The sequence below is a fragment of the Cibotium barometz genome, chromosome 27 (genome assembly GCF_041138505.1).
Source record: "Cibotium barometz isolate CiBa-2024 chromosome 27, ASM4113850v1, whole genome shotgun sequence".
Classification (NCBI taxonomy): Eukaryota; Viridiplantae; Streptophyta; class Polypodiopsida; order Cyatheales; family Cibotiaceae; genus Cibotium; species Cibotium barometz.
In genome coordinates, this window is record NC_141072.1 from 8,455,718 (window position 1) to 8,465,015 (window position 9,298).

The following is a 9,298-nucleotide window of genomic DNA, read 5'->3' on the forward strand; positions in this document are numbered from 1 at the left end:
TCGGTCGTATTCTAAATGCGTTCAGGGTACCATTCAAATTCTCTTAAAAATATTTTTTTACCCAAAATATTAGAAAATACATTAAAATTGTAAATTTTCATTAGATTTGAGAATTGTCAAGCAAAATTGGAAATTTCATGAACGATGGGATTCTCAGAAGAAATTAGGAATTTTCTAGAAATTACTTTTAGAAATCCTAAAAAAATTAGTATTTATAAAATATCAATGGTATTTTGGCAAATTAAATTGCTAAAAATTTTCTGGAAAAATATAGGTTTGGAATGCCATAAGATGGGTTTGGTGGATTTCAAAATTATCGTAGTTTGAGGCCATATAAAATTAGAAAAAATTAGAAAAAATTTATGATAATTCTTTTTCTCAAGAATTTAATATTTTCTAGAGTTATTTAATGTTGAAGTACGTTTTCTCGTGCTGACATTAGATAGATACGGGTTATTCGCATATTAGTAATACGATTATACCTCGTATTAGTAGATATTTCTATTTGGATTAATTTTAAATAATATTTTCATGATTTTTTACCATTGTTTAGCCATTCTTTTTGGACATGTTCCATACTTTTGATGGCTATAATCTGCGTTCAAAGTGTGTTTCACCTTTGACACTTTTCCATGATAATTTATTTTGCACTTGTTTAAGTGTGGTCTATGCTTAATTTTCTAAGCCTAAGACCTATTCTATCATGGGTTAGTTGATCTGTTTTGGTGGATTTTATTGGATGTTTTCCAAGTTTTATATGGACTCATCAAGTTCTGCCTAGATCACTTGTGTCTAGGGTTTTTATTGAGTGTTACACACATGTGTTTCACTTGCTTACTTTGGAGTTTTGCTTGAACAACAACATGTTCATATACTCCGGATGAATGAGTTGGCCACCAATTTTAATGCTTCTTTTGGCATGATTAATGACCATTAGATGGTATGCATTGATTTTTATGATCAACTATGGTTTTATGGATTCGAGGAGCTTCTACATTTTTATCCATGGTTTTATAAGGATCTTTTGATCTTTTGGATAATTTCATGTGCTTTGAAGGTAGCATTTGTCTTCATTTTTTGCACGTAATTTTGGACTATGTTCCTTGTACTCTTGTACATATTCCAACTCGGATACCTAGTTGCTTATATATCTAGGTGAGTTGTTTTTCTACCCCATCTTTATTGTGTTTATTAGGTAGTTATCATTAGAAAGGCGCCAATAATTTAAATTCTTTTCTAATGATATACTCGGAAAGAGTTATTCCTTGATGTAGTCTCAAGTATATAGAGACAGGTTTTAGTATGTGAAAGTCTAGGATAAGGCCGTCTTATTCCTTTTATACAGGATTTTATTCATATTTCCTAGACGGCATACTAGCGAGTTTCAAATTGGTAAGGTATGTATGGGTGGTATCATCGTGGTATGGGATGCTAGCAATCCCTCACATATATTATCTTATGGGATAATTTGGGCTCAAGATTGTTGCTTTGCTTACATCACTTAGCATGTTGACCTCAACATTCAAAGACAATCTCATTTTTTGAATTCATTTAAAGTTATTGTGTGGGCATTCTCTAGATAAACTTCTTTTATCTATAGCCTGCATGTATTGATAAGTGTAATCTTGTCGGCATTTTCACTTGTTGAAATCTCTTTCTTTAGAATTTAACGAGTTTATCTTGTTGTGTTCGAATTAAGGAAATTTGGATTTTTCCTTTGTTGGCATTTCTTTCTCTAGTTTCGTACTTTAGGTGACTCATACAGTCCACCTGATGGTTTACGGATGTACATATGTGACTCCTCGAGATGTTGATGACTCTCTATGTTGATATGGGTAACTCGGGACACCAATAATTCCATGTGCAGATGTGGGTACGTCGGGGCACCGATGAATCCCTGGTTCCTACTGTTATAATGCCATGTTTTCTTACTTTTTTCTGAATGGTTTACAGCAAGGAAACTAATTTGAGTATGAATTCCTCTGATCATCCGTAGTCTGATGGGCAAATAGAGCGTATGAATCAGATTGTAGAGGATATGCTTCATGCATATGTCTCTGGAAAAGCATCAAATTGGGAAAAATATCTTCCAATGATGATGGAATTTGCCTATAATAGTTTTAAACATACGACTATTGGTTTTAGTCCGTTCATGCTTATGTATGGGTATCAACCCAGGGCACCTATTGATGTCAATCTTAAGGACATCGAGCTTGATGCATCGAGGGATTTCTTGTGTGATATGTAGGAAATGTTGACCGAAGCTTGGGATTCTATCAGGAGTGCTCAGGATAGGGCACGCTTCTATGCTAATAGAGGATGCTCAATTTGGTCTTTTCAACTAGGAGAGTTGGTTTATTTAAAAGTTCCTAAAGATTCTCAGACTTTGTCAAAAGAAAAATGCTCGAATTTATCTCCTAGATATTGTGGTCCATTTCAATTTATACATTGGATTGGCACGGTTGTTGCGTATGAACTTAAACTACCTCCACATGTTAGAGTTCATCCCGTCTTTCATATCAATAGATTGAAAGGGAAACTGGGAGGTGAGGATAACATAGTTACTCCTCAAGAACTCATTGAAGTCGAAGAATTATCCTATGTTCCACATGAACCTGATAAGGTACTTGAATTCAAGGAAAAGAAACTTTGTAGTTGACTAATCCTTAAGGTTAAAACTAGGTGGAAAGATAGGGAAATAGAGGATTCGACTTGGGAGTCGGTTGAGATTGTTCAACGCAGTTTTCCTTCTTTTCATTGTTGCAAGAGTGCAATGTTTTGAGAGAGGGGAGGTATGTTATATGCACATTATGTGTACATATACTAGGAGGCTAACCCACATTAGGCTTATGAGCATGGGAGCATGGGAAGAAGCTCTAATGGAGCATGGGTTAGGACTAACCTTAAGGGTTAAGGTTAGGGTCATGCATCCAAGGGTCACACATGGGAAATGGAGAGTCAAGTCACTTGAGGGCCCTCCTATATAATAGGGGCATGGGGCACACTCAAGGGGGGCTTGGAGGCCAAGGCTATGTTATCTTGAGGCTTAGGCTATGCTCTCTTGATGTTAGCTTGAGGCTAGGTTATGTTATGCTCTCTTGTGTAGATGATCATAACTATTCACCTACCATTTCACACTATAGCTACATGGTATTGGATTGAAGTTATACCTCTTGATGGTATGGGACATCAAGGTAAAGGTATGATGTATTTCATTATTATTCATGTGTGCATCCCTTGGGCTCGAGGGTGGTCGGGTGGATGAGTTCATGCTGGCTATCCAAATTCCATAGGTTGAGGGACATTGAAAGTCTTTGGGCCTCCTCAATTTATCTTATATTGTTGGAAGAGGCTATGGGATTCTTTTGGCCATGAAAGATCAACTCTCTTTCTATGGTAAGCTGGCACATCACAGCCTAGTGGTTGGAACTTGACTAGCCACATAAGAGTGTGGCCATCCCCAAGATTCCCAAAACCAATCTTTGGGATTTTCGGAAGGCTCAACAGGTTTGGCATCAGATTTATGCATCTTCACTATGGAGGATTGGGGCCGCTCTTGCATAGTCATGGAGGGACACAATTGCTTGGGCCATTAAGGGGCTGAGGCTATCATGTCATATAAGGAAGAGGCCCTTCAAGTCTCTTACCTTTGTATTTCTATAGTGCTAGTCCTAGCTCCATCCACTGAGGCCGAGGCCATCATGTCATATAAGGAGGAGGCCCTTCAAGTCTCTTACCTTTGTATTTCTATAGTGCTAGTCCTAGCTCCATCCACTGGTCACATTAGAGTCCATATTCTAGCCAAAGATGGGATATTTGTAGCACTATTGTTACATGTCATATCTCAAGAGCTTGATGCAATGAAGCCATCGAGGACACCCTCACCTTATTATTTGAGTCCATCCACATTATGTGGCTTGATGTCAGTCATACCCTTCGTGGATAGTGGGAGAAGCTTTAGGCTGGCTTTGACCATATGTGGAAGCATCGAGAGGCCTTCCTAAGGATTTGGCATCATGGTCCTTTATCACTGACAGTGGTGGTGGTGAGCCCACTTTGCACTATAGACCACTTTTGTGGTTGTTTCCCCCTCTCCCCCCAATGTATGAGTTATTCTCCTCCTAGAGTGCCTAGAGGAGAAGAGCATCCTCCCCCTTGTTATGTTTTGACTCTCGCTTCCCCATGTGGAGCCAAGTTTGTGCATAGCAATTACAGTTTTTTTTCTTGGTAACTAATAGAAGGGTCTCTTTCTTAGGGGGGAAAAAGGGTCACTCTTTAATAATGAGGTTGGTTGCATAAATAGTTGGGCAGATTTGGAAGTCTTCTCTTTAGGATGCTTTTCCTTGCTTTGTCCTCCTTTATATTATCATCTAGTTGAATGGCTAGATAACAAGTTTCTTGCTTCTCAAGTTTATAAACCACTAGTAATCACACATGATTATGTAAACCACTAGAAATCACGCGTGATTATGTAAACCACTAGAAATCACACATGATTATGCAAACCTAGATCATGTAATCCCATTTGAAATTTTTGTGCTCATGCATTCTCTTGGCTCTCACATCTTTGATTGGGATGCTTCAAGCTTTTTGATGATGGAGTTAATCCCTAGCTAAGGTTTTAAACTCTAACAATCTAATGCCAACACTTGGATTAGTGCTAATTACTATCTTAATAACAACACTTGGATTAGTGCTAATTACTATATTAATGACAATGAACAAAAACACATAGATCCTGATGAAATGGAGATTTTAGAGGCTTTAAGAAGTATTTAAAGTGAGAAGCATAAAGTTTATACTTGGGATAAGCTCTCCATAGCATCAAAATGAGCAAAAAATCCTTTATGTTTATAAAATTTACCATTTTAGATAGATTTCACTCGCCTCTAGCACTGTATGCTTTGAAAACTTGATTTTGTTGCTCTCCACATATCCAATGTTTTGTTGTGTTGACTAAAACCTTCGATGTTGGAGAAGATTCCCATATGATTGGTTTGGTGTAAAAAGAATTGGGTTTGCATTTTTGAGATGATCTTGTAAAGGGGGTAAAAATATTTAAGAAGAGAATTAAGCTCTAATTACCTACACTAAATGGTATGTATAATGTAAGTTAGATGGCTAGAGATTGTAGAAGGCTTTGATTACCAATTATGTAAATAAATAAGAGAAAGGTAATGTTGATGCTAATACAATGATTAGGGTGGATCAAACCATAGTGTGTAGATTAGTGATCATGATGATGGTTAGAGCATAATCTCACACTAATATGCACAAGTTTTGATAAGAGCTTCAACAGTTTATTCATGATTTGATGCCTCTTATATAGGCAAGATACAAAGCACTAGGAGCCAAATGACTTCCCCTAGATCATCTCCTACTATAGTCTCTCTATTTCTCTCCCTTGATTGTGTAGTCTAATGTGTCTTGATGATTAGAGCATAATGATGATGGTTAGAGCATAATCTCACACTAATACTCACAAGTTTTGATAAGAGCTTCAACATTTTATTCATGATTTGATGCCTCTTATATAGGCAAGATACAAAGCACTAGGAGCGGAGTGACTTCCCCTAGATCATTTCCTACTATATTCTCTCCATTTCTCTCCCTTGATTGCAGGTTAATGTGTCTTGTTATGGGTTTAGAGTCAACAATGGTGCTACATGAATGCTAGATATCTTTTCTTCCCATGCATTTGTAGAGGTTCCTTGCTAGGTTTAGATTCTCACTTTTATAAAGGCTTTTACATTGCTTGAGGTTTACACTAACGTTTTGGGCTTTACATCTTTGGCTTTTAGGCTTCTCCTGGGTGTTACATCATGTATGGCTGCAATAGGAGTCTTGTTCATGATATAAATTGTTGTAGACATAGCCTCAGCCCACCAATAGCTATGTGGCATATTCTTCTCTGCCATCAATGCTCGTGCTATCTCTGCAATGTGCCTGTTTTTTCGCTTAGCAACTCCATTTTGTTGCGGAGTGTATCTACATGTAAATTGTCTCTGAATGCCATTCTTTTGCAAGAATTCAGAGAACTCATTGGAGAAGTATTCTCCCCCTCCATCTGGCCTTAGGCACTTCACATGCTTTCCTATCTGTTTTTCAGCCATCACTTTGAAATTATGAAAATGAGTGAACACTTTACTCTTCTCCTTCATGAAGTACACCCACACTTTCCTCGTGTGGTCATCATCAATGAAGGTTACATAGTACCTACAGCCACCCATAGACATAGTCTTTGCAAGACCCCATAAATCTGAATGCACATCTAGTACATTCCTGCTATACATGCTTTGTTTGCTTTCCAAATTGACATGCTTCACATACCTTCAACTTTAAACTTAGATAGACCTGTCACAATTTCTTTAGCCTGCATGGACTTCATTCTTTGCACATTTACATGCCCAATTATCTTATGCCAAATGTCTATATTTGTAACAACTCCTAAACCATTTGCAAACATTGCAACACTCACTTCAGGCATATTTACATTCAATGTAACATTCTGCCCACTCTGTTTCCTTTTGCAACCAACCTGCACTTATCTTTAAAGTCTTCTACATAACATCCATCAGGGTTAAATCGGACCTGCGAACCCTACTCAATCATCTAGCCAACAGAAACCAGATTCTTTGTAATGTTTGGAACATGAAGTACATCTGCAAGGTACTTCACCTTACCATCCTACATAATGGCACATCTCCAACATGGACAATCGGATGAGCAATGTTATCCCCTGTTTCAACAAAACTTGGTCTTTCAAGACTCTTCATTTTCTTGAACCACTCACCATGACTTGTCATGTGGTTCGAAGCACCTGAATCAACATACCATACATCATCCTTACATGCTGCTACATCATTTTCAAACACAGCATTAACCACATGTTGCATAACAAACAACCTCTCATTATCCTCATTATTTTCACTAGAGGATGCATAGTTGTTTTGCTGCACTTTTCCATTTCGCATGTCACTCTTCTTCTTGTAGCAATCTGCGTGCACATGTCCAGTCTTACCACAATAAAAACACTCATGTATCATTATGCTGCCTTTGCCAATTACCACATGACCTCTTTGACTCACCTTGCCTCTAAACTGGCCTCTTTGACTCACCCTGCCTCTAAACTGGCCTCTTCCACCTGTGTGTTGTTGTTGTGAATCCAAGGACTGTTGCTGCTACTGACCATAATTCTGATTACCTGTTCGGCCACCACCTTGGCCATGTCCATGACCTCTGCCTCATCCTCTACCTACACTTGTGTAGAAGGCCTGCTGCTCTGAACTGTTTTTGTTTTGTGAAGATTGTTAATCTTCGCCTAAGTTCTTCTCTTAATGATCAGCATTGACACCAAATCTATGAAGTTGTTCTTCCGAGTCTGAATAGATGTCTTGAAGGCCTTGTCTTGTGGCCTGAGACCACGTAGACACACTTCCACCTTATCATCATCATCAACAACAGAAACACCAATTGATGCAAGGGATTCCACAATGCCCTTGATCTTCAAGGCATAATCATTCATAGACATATTCTTCTTCTCCACGGTATGAAGCTCATTCTTCAACTGAATCTTTCGTGCCTTGGTGTTAGTTTCATATAGCTTCACCAAAGTGTCCCATGCCTCCTTAGGTGACTTGGCATCCTGTATATGCCCAATCATGGTATCATGTATACTAATAGAAAGCCAATACATGACTTTCCTTGCTCCTTGATTCCAATCCTTGAACTCTTTTACATCTACAACAACAGTTCGATTAATCTTCGGTACTCAGATGCCTCCTCATGTTCACCTTCAATGTAGTCCTAGTAACCTTTTCCCATCAGGAAATTTGTCGATCTAAACCTCCAAGCATGGAAGTTGTTCTTGTCAAGCTTCTCTACAACAATATGGTTTATTCCATCATTCAACACCTTTTCTACAACACAAATTTACACTCTTGTTTGACCTACACAAACTATTGTATTCTTTGCACAGCGATACTATACTGCACCCAAACTGTCACAACCAGTGACCTCAATTTGCATACATACACCCAATGGCAACTTCAAGACCTCTTTGCATCACACACAGTGTGTGCACAACCAATCGCCCTTCTTGCAGTTCCAAAAATAGAGTTCTGCAGAGAATCGAAACTTACCCGCAATGCCCGTGAACACCTGCGAACTAAAAAACGGAGATCCAGACACGCTCGAAACGCGTTTTTGGCCCGAAAACTTTTGTCCGACGGATGATATAGTTGCCTTGTATCTCTCCTCTTGCAAAGAAAATTCCTCAATCAAAGTTTATTTGCCGGTGCCTCCCGAAGAGCTCCTGACAAGGGTGTGGTAGCCAACACAAAGAGGGAAGAGTAGGTGCAACTCTTACCCTTGTACCTCTTCCTGTGCTTCTCTTGCTTGCCACTCAGCCCTTAGCATGAGCCAAGCTCTGATACCATGAAAAGGTACAGGGGAGAAGAGAGCTTGAGCTCTTGCAAACACACACACACTCACACAAATCCTAGATGAGAACACACAAGGTGAGCGGCTGAAAATTCTTCTTCTTCTTCACACAACAAAAGAGGTCTACAAAGAAGATAAAGTGACTAACACACATAATAGAGTATATACAAGCGGTCCATAACGTGAACACACTAAGTGGAGTGAGTAGATGTAACTAGTCGGTGTAGTCCAGCTATAGAATCTCTGACGAAGATATGTCAGTGCTAGCTACCAAACGTGCCAGTGATATAAATGTCAAACGATCATGCAGGTGCCTCGTGAGTGTCAGCTCATATTGAGCTTGACATCTCAACAAATTCTAGGAGAAAATGGCCACTTACAGTGGCTTTTACATGGATAAGTAAGAGATTCACATAGCATGGGTTCCTATGGTGCTCCCTCCTATAGCTAATAACATTGGACTTTAACAAGTGATTTTCTCAACATGAGGTCCCCCTTTCGCTTCCTTTTCTAGTTGCATATATATATGTATGTATATATGTATGTATGTATGTATGTATGTATATACATATATGCATGTATATATATACATACATACATACATACATATATACATATATATATATGTACATATACATACATACATACACACATATATATATATATGTACATATATATATATATATATATGTACATATATATATATATATATATGTACATATATATATATATATATGTACATATATATATACAAATATATATGTATATATATATATACAAATATATATGTATATACCCATATACACACACACACACACACACACACACACACACACACATACATACATATATATAT